The following is a 10,123-nucleotide window of genomic DNA, read 5'->3' as shown; positions in this document are numbered from 1 at the left end:
CTCGTGGATGAGGGACCCCGTAAAAACTGCCTGGATGCGTATCGAAGCGCTTACTTTTCATGTCTCTTTGATTCGGGAAACAAAAAGCAGGGTGGCTGCAGTAGTGTTGCCCCACCGAACTTTGGTAGTGTCGCATTGTCATAATGAAGAAACAAATTTTCTTTATCTTGAACTGACCCAGCGTTTCTTCTAGTTCATAATGGAGGGTCCAAGATGCATGCTGGTTCTCCGAGTCAGACAGTGGACACCGACTGTTGCCGGCGTGCGTATAATTCTTTGTGTTCTTATAAACGACCTTTAATCATACAATTTATTTTAATTTAATTCGAGGAGACTTATGTTATAAAACAAATATTTAAATTGAGAAACATTTAAAAAGTGGTTAAAATTTAAAAACGGGTTTTTAAACACACTTTCATCCAACAAAAATCGTCGATGTTCCTATTGGAATGATCTTTAAGCTGCTTATTCCACATAGAAAGATTAAGTTTAGGTATCAAATAGTCGAGAGTCATCGAAACAAAAAACATTGAAACACGCACAAAAATGAATGGTCTGAGAGGCATATCATCAAACAAGAATGAACTAATCATTCGGTAAATATCTGTCAGACTGCCAGCAAATAGTCAGGCCAGTCCCACTTCACAACAAAGAATTACATAAAATGGCGACGGTCGGCTCTAACTATATGGGTCAGAAAACCAGCTTGCATCATGGACTGAGTTGAACTTTAAGTTCAATTATTTCATGAATGTAAAAGATTGTAATATTTCAGTATTAAAACATTGTTTATAGAAAAGTTATAAAAACTGAGAGGACTTTGTTCAGGCACGTGGTCGGAGAAGAAAATTGAAATACGGATCAATAGGTGGTAGGTTGTTCGTTAAATTTCAATTTAAAAAGTTTTCCATCAAACTTGATGTGTTTGTTTTAATTTGAAATGCAAACATAATGCACGCGAAACCCTCTCAACTGACTCGTTAAAGCTGTCTTCAATAATCAATCTATCAAAACAGGTCGCTCAAAAAATGACAACTTGAAGAAATAATTAAAAATATTTGCTTTTGTTTCAGAAACACGAAAACATTTATTAAGGCTTATTTGTTTTATCAGATATTATTTTTCACAACATTACGATCTTTGGACCCCCAAAATTAAAATTGACTATCAAACCTTGTTATATAAATTTTTTTTGTTAAATTAGTATGCATTTCATTTCATAATATTGAACAATTTCATTTAATTGACTGAGTGAGAATATAAGTTTTTTTTTTTTTATTCTGACAATATTAGAATGTTTAAATTTGGATTAAATATTCTACCGTTCTTCTATTGCGGGGTCTAAATGGGTTCGTTGAAAGTTTATATTCAAATAAAAACATTTAAAAAATTGAACTACGATTTTTCATGACAATTTTTTTTTCTGAACTAATATGATTGTGGCTGAATGAGTCCTTAATCCTTAACGAACCAGGGTTCCTGTACAAATCCCAATCTATTTAATCTTTTCATAAACGACTACCCAAGATTGAAAAATGTTGATATGGCCCTTTTTGCCCATGATTCAGCAATTTACACCGCTTCATACTGTATTGACACAATTATTAATAGGCTGAGAGATGCTTTAAAAAAATAACTTACATATTTAAATAACTTCAAAACTCGAAATTGGAAAACACAAGAAAGATTTTATATACTTCAATAAAAAATTGATAAAATATAAACCGGTACTAAGACCCATCTTAACTTATGATGACCACCTGGAGTTTTGCTAGTTTAACCAACACAAAAAAGATACAAGTATTTCAAAACGAATGCCTCAGAATCATTAGTAACAATCCTTATTTTACAAGAATATATAAAATTCACACTTAATTAAATATAGACAACGTACAGGATTACATATATATAAACTGACACATAATTTCTTTCTGTCTTGCCCCAATCAATAAACCCTCTAATCACAGAAATAGGAAGTTAGCCTAAAACTACAACCCTTAGATATAAACACAAAAGAACAAAACGTATATTGATGTAAATTCCTGGGGTTTTTTTCGCACCCCCCTGACGAAATTAGTAATCGAATACATACATATAGGTAGGTATATGTATATCTGGTAGTTTGTAATTCCTTCGATTGCCTTGTGGCATTTTAAGGTGATGTGCAGGGTCCAGGTGTTGTTGTGGTGGCTTATTCCTGTTGAATTATTGGAACGGGGAGGGACCGTTCCGCTGGTTAGATTGTGAATAAGTCGACTTTAGACATTAGGATCCAAAGCCTTTCCCTCGTCGAGGTGGTTTGGAGGGGTTCACCCTTACTCCACCTTTCTTCAGTGCAGTTACGATGGTAGAGGAAGCTTCTAGGGCAAGGGCGAGAGCTCGTTTAGGTCTGGCGCTAGAGACATATACTCCAATGTCATCCGCATAGGCTACAACCACTGCTTCCTCATGATCTAGTGACTCAATCGGCGCAGTGAAGACGACGAAGGGCAGGGGTCCCAGCACTGAGTCTTGTGGTACTCCGCAGGTGGTGGGAGCTGGAGGTGATCGTTCTTCACCAACACGCACAACAAACGATCTGCTTCTGAGGAATTTTCTGATCAGTCGGCAGAGGGTCAGAGCTGTCTACTCAAAGATGGTGTGAAACGCTACCAAAAGCCCGGCTGCAGTCTAAGGATGTGAAGGCCGATGCTCGATTCCTCTTCATCTGCTCGATGGTAAACCCATGGAGTTTCGCAAGATGGTGATCACTTGAGACACCCCGCTGAAACCCTGTTTGTTCCGGAGGAATGACGCCCTCTGCTCTGCAATGGTCCATGAAATGATGGTAGAGAGGCTGTAATTCTCGTAAGGCTCTTAGAGAGGCTGTAAATTCCACAGGGAGCGGCGGTCCTGTATAACTTTTGAAATATTTGCTTAAAACGGGAAAAGGAGACTTAAGAGAGTTTAATAGAGCAATATTTAAAAAGTGCCAGAAATTGAAGAACGGCGTTAAACCAGCCACTCCCGCCCTCTGTGGTAGCCCTAATTATCCGACTTTTCAAACAGACAACTCATCGTCATAAAAAAAATAAAAATCAGAGCATAATACAAAAAAGACAATGCTTCCCGGCCGGACCATGCCACTAAGACCCTCAGGGAGCGACGGTCCTAATTCACTTTTAATATATTTGCTTTAAACGGGAAAAGGGGACTTAAAATAGTTTTATAGAACGTATTTTGTTTTAATTCTAAATGTTGTTTTTTCCTTCGGTTTGTTTTTAAAAAAATGTAAAATAGAGAAACATGTAAAGTGTAATTGACATCAGGTAATTTTTTATTGTATAAGGGGGTATTCCAAAACAATTTAGTGAATATTGTACATTTTGTATTTATGCAATAAATATGTTCATAAAAAAGAATCTTTCAGGAAAACTCTTATTTGCCGAATTTAAAAATATGTTATTTGAGTCATTTGTAAGACTTTCTTTTCTTTCCTCCGAAAGGTATGAATAAATATTGGTCAAAAACATTTTAGATAGCGTTTTAACTTGAAGGGTTATGAATGAAAGAATCTCAAAAATGGAGTTGACCGAAACGTAGGATAGAAGATAATGTTAAGATAGGTTTCGGTTTGAGTGGTGTGACATCAAACAGATGTATAAAGATTTTTTTTTTTAATATTTATTTATTGCTATTTACAACTGTACATTATAATACATTTAGTAAATCTAATCTAAGTTAAATGGAGTGTTACAGGCGTGTAGAGAAACTACCCTTTGGTAGCACTCTAATGACATTTTACATTAGCTGGTCTCCATCTGGTGGTGGCCATCTTCTTTTCAGGCGCTTCGGAGAATTGTCAGGAATGGAAGAGGATGCAAGATTAGAAACTAGGGGGTTTGAGAGTTTATAATGGCAGGAGTGATATCTGGTTCGGGCTAGATCGGTTACTTAGGGAACATTAAGGTCTTTATGTATGATTTTATTTGTAACAAAGTAAGGAGCATTGAGGATTTTACGAAGGATTTTGGATTGTAAGGATGTATAAAGATAGACAGCCAAAAGGGGTTTGCTAAGGCTTTTATATATTTCATAAATATTGAATGTAAGACCTAAACCATTGTGTTATCATATTGAGCGTTTTTAGTTCCTTACTCAACCACATGTGATATGTATAGGAAAATATTTTGAATTTTTTCCATGTATTATTACGAATCAGGCCGCAAAACATGTAATGATTTACATAAACATTTTTTAGAACGCAGTAAGAATCAAATTTTGCCCTTACTCATTATAAATTGGTATCTTGAGTTCATTAATTAATCAAACGTTTAATTAAGTTATCCAAATCAATACTCTTTCCTCAAGTAGAAATAATTTAAAAAATAATCTAAAACCAAGCCTAAATAAGCCACGTATATTCGAAACGAAGTGGTTATTGGTCAAGAGTACACTTTTCATACCGCGTACGTGTCACCAGTTTACAATGATAGTTGTTTTTAATGATACAGAAAAGATTGTCAATCAAGTAAAATGTGATCGATTTGAAAAACACTTTAGTACAAGTTTCAATGAGCAAACGACCCCTTCGATGGTATCGGAACACCTACTTGCCACGAGTTCATTGCCTGATTTCCTAAGATTAAGAAAAATGCAAGTCCTCAACACTAGGTTATTATAAAATTCCTTAAGCATCAAATTATTGTTTTGTTTGAAATAAGAGGTTTCATCCTTATTTGATTCCATTGTTAATGTACATTTGTTGTTTACATTGCATAATCCTTTTCTCAATGATGTACTTTAACATTCATTGAATTTTCTTTCCTCCTATAAATTACGTCGTTTTAACACAAAATAAATTACAATTCTTATCATGCTAGATGATGTGGAAGATTGCTGGTTTTAGGTTTATTTTTTTTTTTTTTTTAGCCCCTGCCTCCTAACCATAGTGAGAGGATCACATTTTCATTCCCAGAGACCACTTAAAATAAAAATCGACATAAAAAGTTATATGTTGACATTTACAACTGCATTTACATTAAAATATATCTAGTAAAATTTACACTAGATTATAATAGTATGATACAGGCTAGTAGAGAAACTACCTATTGGTAGTCCTCTAAGAACATTGAAAGTATCAAGGACATCTTCTTTTCAGGCGCCTCGGAGGATTGTCAGGAATGGAAATAAGCAAAGTTAGAAACTAGTAGGTTTGGGTGGTTAGGGAATTTATAATGGAAGAATTGATTCTGGTCCAGGCTAAATCGATTAGATATGGATCAATAAGATCTTTATGGATAATTATAATTGTGACGAAGTAAGGAGCATTGAGGATTTCACGAAGGACTTTGTATACGGGAGGAATTTTATGGTTTATTAGACCCCTAAATATGCCTAAATGGAGCCCGTATGTCCAGATATGCCTTATTATAGTCATGATTCCTGTCTTTTCAGTCGTGTATCAAGATTACAAGTTAGTTGTTTGTGGTCCAAGGTATAGGATCTGTTCGACAGGAGTAAGAGTAACATTATTAAAGGATACTGTCGGGCAATCAGTAGGTTTACGACAAAGGATAAAAGTGATTTTATGGGATTTATTTTAATTTTCTATGTTCGATACCGTTCGAGTATTTCTAACTACAAGCACAGTGTCATCAGCATATTTGTTGAGGAAAGTGTTATGATTTGTTGGGATGTCAGCATATAGATAGTTTAGGGGATGGGATCAATAGGAACCATTGTGGTTTACTTTGAATAATCTATCAGTGAGAAAGGGACGGATGCAGAGAGTAGGAATTTACGGAGTCTGTAATGCCGTCCCGGGTCCAGACGGGATCAAAAGCCAGTTCTATATCGAAAGACACTCCCACACAATACATTCCGCGCTCCAAAGAAGACAAGACAACGTCCACCACACGATGACATTGCTGGATAGTGGAGTGATATGTCCGGACTTCAAATTGGTGATTCTCTGATTGGAATCAAGACTAGGGTAACATGCTTTCCTCCTAAGATAGGTAAAAGAGATATGGGACGGTAGGAGGATGGGTATTCTGGCGGCTTTTGGGGTTGGGGAATCATTTGGACTATAGAAAATTTCCAGGGTTCAGGAAAGTATGTGAAACAGAGCACAGCGTTATTTATGTACGTGCGGAAGAGGATAGCTTTACGGAGTTTTAGCATGTGATATGTTATTAGGTAGTATGCAGGAGCTTTGCCGGAATATAATAACATAAAAATTAACTTATAAAGAAGTCCTATACATTTTTTTTTGTAGAATATTTCTAAAAAACAAATGATCGATCGCTAAAGAAAATATTAGTTAAAATTTAGTAAGTTCTTTATTTATGAGGTCATGTGAAGCCGCTACAGAGGAAAGTAGTGGATAATAATTTTGAAAACGATTACTCCCCGAACTCTTCATTAGTAACACTGCTCTAAAAAATTATAATTAAATTTATAACTGTAACTAAGCTAAAATTCAACAAGTAAATGTAATGAGCCATAATCACATGAAAGATTTGTGAAGAAACTACACAATGGTAACACAAGTAATATTTGAACATTAAAAGTCTCCAAGCCATCTTCTTTATTACGCGTCAGGGAGGATTATCAGGAATAGAAGAGAGAGCAAGATTAGAAACTAGAGTTTGAGTAGAGAGGGAGTTTATAAAGGAAGGATTGTTATGCGGCTAGGGTTAGATCGGCTACATATAGCACGTTAAGGTCTCTATCAATGATTTTAATTGTGACATTCTTTGAGTATAAAGATTGTATATGAGAGAAATTTGATGGTTTAGTGGAGCCACAAAATTCATCTCCGTAAGTTGAAAATTGTAAAGGTATATAGATTATGAAATATAGTGAATATATAATAATATTAGTAGGCTGTACTATAAAAATATGAAGAATAAGACAAACTGTGAAAAGAAAAATTTATATTTTGAATAAATTACAAGAGGAGCTAAGTATATCCAAGGTTGAAGGTTAGGATGTTGATTTAATTATGACTACAGGAACATCTTATTTTTTTTTTTATTTATTATTTCACTGTTGCATGAAGATGACGGTAATGTGCCTTGCAGGTTAAAACAAATAAGTAAGGCTTACTTTTGTGTATTTCACTGCTATTATAAATTGTTCTATATTGTACTTGCTTAAATAATTTTGTTAGTTTTTTCTAGAGTTTGGGCTAGGTACATGGGTGCAACAGACTTCTGAACAAACTTTGATTAGAAAAAAAAAAGTTCTTATGAATGGGAACAAAGAATAAATGATTTGTTAGTTTTTGTATTGTTTTAATGAAATTTATGTTTTTCTACATTGAAATTATTATTATTAACTTGCAGACATGTTATAGCTCATCTCTTTCTTACCCTAACCTTTAAAGGACAAATATTCAACTCGGTCATTCATAACACTCAAATGGTAATTTTTTAGATCGACCCGCACAAATTGTATCATTGAAGTGAGCACACGCCTTTAGGATTCTCGGCACAATGACTACAGATGTCCTTCTCTCCAATACTAGTCCAGCTCTAGAAAGCAGTACTATTCAGTTCTTTTTTTTTTTTTTTTTTTTCTTTTCTGTTCTTTTTTTATTCCACTCCCTTGCCATTTCTGGCATACGGGGTGCGGGAGCAGTGGGGTACTATTCAGCTAAACGACAGATTTGATCTATCCATACTAACTCAGACATATTCAAACTCAGTTCAATCAGACTAATTCTTAATATTTATGAAAAAAAAGTTGCTGTTTCCAGAGTTTAATATTTATTTGATATTCTACTTTTAAAACCAATGGTGGACTGACAATATCATTCCTAAAGAGGTTATTCGAGAAAAGTGCCCCATAAATAACAAATGGAAAGATAAAAGGATGCTTATTTTGAATATTAACTAAAAGATGAAAGAAGGGTCAATATGGGTATGATGGCAATATGGGTGAATTATTTAGTGTAAGAGAAGAAATAATAAAAGATGGCCGCTAGGGCTTGTCAAAAAGGACCATAAGGCACCACGTGCCGGAATTAGCCCACTAGTAACCAACATTCTATTATGCACTTACTAATACGACCAGGAATAAATATTGATACTTTTTTTCCATATTATCTTTTATGTTTTATAGGTATTGTAGTTATTATATTTATATTTCGCCTAAGTGATTGTTAATTATTCAAAAAGGGTTTCTTTGATAAATAAAAAAAAAATTTATAATACTTGATATATTTTATTCGTTATGCATATATTTTATACTTATAAGTATTTAAACATACTGTAGTTGCTTAAATAATTTTATGTTTTTTTCTCTAGAGTTAGGCCAGGCACATGGGTGCAACAGACTTCTAAATAAATTTTGATTAGAAAAAAGTTCTTAAGACATTTATAGAAACAAAGAATAAATTATTTATTAGTTTTTCTATTATTTTAATGAAATTTATGTTTTTCTACATTATCTTGAGAAGAATTTCAGTGTCTTCTTCATTAGCCGTAGGAAAGGGAAGAAAGCAATTAAAGGGTAATGTTTATAGGGTTTTTGGAGTCTTTCTTGCCCTACCATCTCGCAGGAAGGGGGGATGGGGTGACTGAACGGATTGAAGGAAGTAGGGAAACTGTCGAAAAACTTAAAGTGCCTCCGCGTAATGTGCTGTTATACAGTTTCTAGCTGTAGTTCGTTGTGAATGTGCGTCATATTACGTCTTTCTAGTGTTGTTCCTCTGCAGATCTTTTTTAGTGTGCTGATTTGGTATTGTTGTAGTGATTTCAGGACTGTTGGGTATAGGAAATGTAGTAGAGGTGCGCCGTGTAGAAGTGTTGGTCGTAGTAATGAAGTGATGGTCGTATTATTGCTTTGTAAATGCGTAGTTTGAGTCTGAGTGACAGCCCTGGTTTATAGATGAGGTAAACCCTATTATTCTCGCTTCAGCCTTAGCGAGTGTGCAGAGACGAAATTGAATCGAGCCAATCATGAAGCTGCATGCTAATCACCTAAAAACAATGCAAAATCGGTATGTTAACCACTGGGGTCTAATCCGTTAGATGGAGGCATCTGCGAGATGCAATCCATAATTCCTGACTTTTAGAAATGTCTATTCCCCTTAAACTAAAGTCTTGTCGCTTGTCAAATTCGATGCCATGAATTGCAAAACTGCATGTTTATAAAGCTTGCTGTATCTTAGTTATTAAAAAAAAAAATTGATATAGTTCTAATTTTTGTCCATGAAAAATTCATTTAGTTCTCATTATTGATAAATATAATAGTTACCTAAAATATTTAAAATTTATTTGGAAATATATCAACTTGTACACAAGTAACGATTTTTTCGATCTAATCTTGAAATGATTAGGATGGAATTTAAAAAAAAAAAATTTGACGTGATTATTAATACTGCCTCTCATGTTTTTTTTTTTAATCACACCTTACAAAACGTGATTTTTTTTTAGCCAATAATAGTATCCTGTATAAGTAAAAAATATAAGAATATTTTGTTAGCTGATATGTTTTGAATGCGGCCCACAGCTATTATGAAATATAGTTTCTTATTAAACAAGACTCCAAATAAAACACTTAAATAATGTGTGCAAATTTTAATTTTGTAAACTGATATAGTCTTTTCGTTTAATTATTTTCTATGTTCATTTCAGATGGAATGATCAGTCTTGGTTATTGAACATTCTACCTCCATCAATCCTATATCAATCCTCTTTGGATAAAAATACCGAAATTGACATTGAACTATTTACATAAATCTAATGGCAATGGAGCTCTTTGTACCCATTCCGAGAAGGCGTCTGTTTAATCTGTAACACTGAGGTTCATTTGTCGTTAGATTTTATCTGCCCATGTGTTCTCTGATGGCTAGTATTGCTTTTCGATACTTGTGTGAAAACTAATTTGTCACAGAGGTCGATCCAGAAATAGCCTTTTATAAGCTGTTAGAGGGGCCAATATCTGAAAAAAAAAAAAGCTTTATAAGTTTCTACATTTCATTTAGCTTTCTTATTTTTTAATAAATTCTAACCTAATAAAAAGAGGTCCTACTTGTTTGTGTGTAAGCGAGTTAATATTTTTTAAATTGTATTGCTTTTAAGTAACTGATAAAGAATTTTTTTTTCATACAGAATGTTTGTCTTCGATAAAT

The 10,123-nt window shown here is 34.0% G+C and overlaps 1 long non-coding RNA gene across 1 annotated transcript in view; it reads right to left on the bottom strand.

Moving 5' to 3' along the window:
- Positions 1-7,541: 7,541 nt before the first annotated feature.
- The window catches only part of LOC136796083 (uncharacterized), a 5,039-nt gene continuing 2,457 nt past the window's right edge, over positions 7,542-10,123 (bottom strand). Inside the window, exon 2 of the long non-coding RNA XR_010843777.1 lies at positions 7,542-9,933. This is a non-coding gene — a long non-coding RNA (uncharacterized lncRNA). The remainder of the gene's footprint in view (positions 9,934-10,123) is intronic.

Source organism: Halyomorpha halys, unplaced genomic scaffold (genome assembly GCF_000696795.3).
Source record: "Halyomorpha halys isolate HHAL.00 unplaced genomic scaffold, Hhal_1.1 Scaffold38.1, whole genome shotgun sequence".
Lineage (NCBI taxonomy): Eukaryota > Metazoa > Arthropoda > Insecta > Hemiptera > Pentatomidae > Halyomorpha > Halyomorpha halys.
Note: the sequence above shows the minus strand (reverse complement) of the source record. Positions and strands in the feature narration are given on the sequence as shown.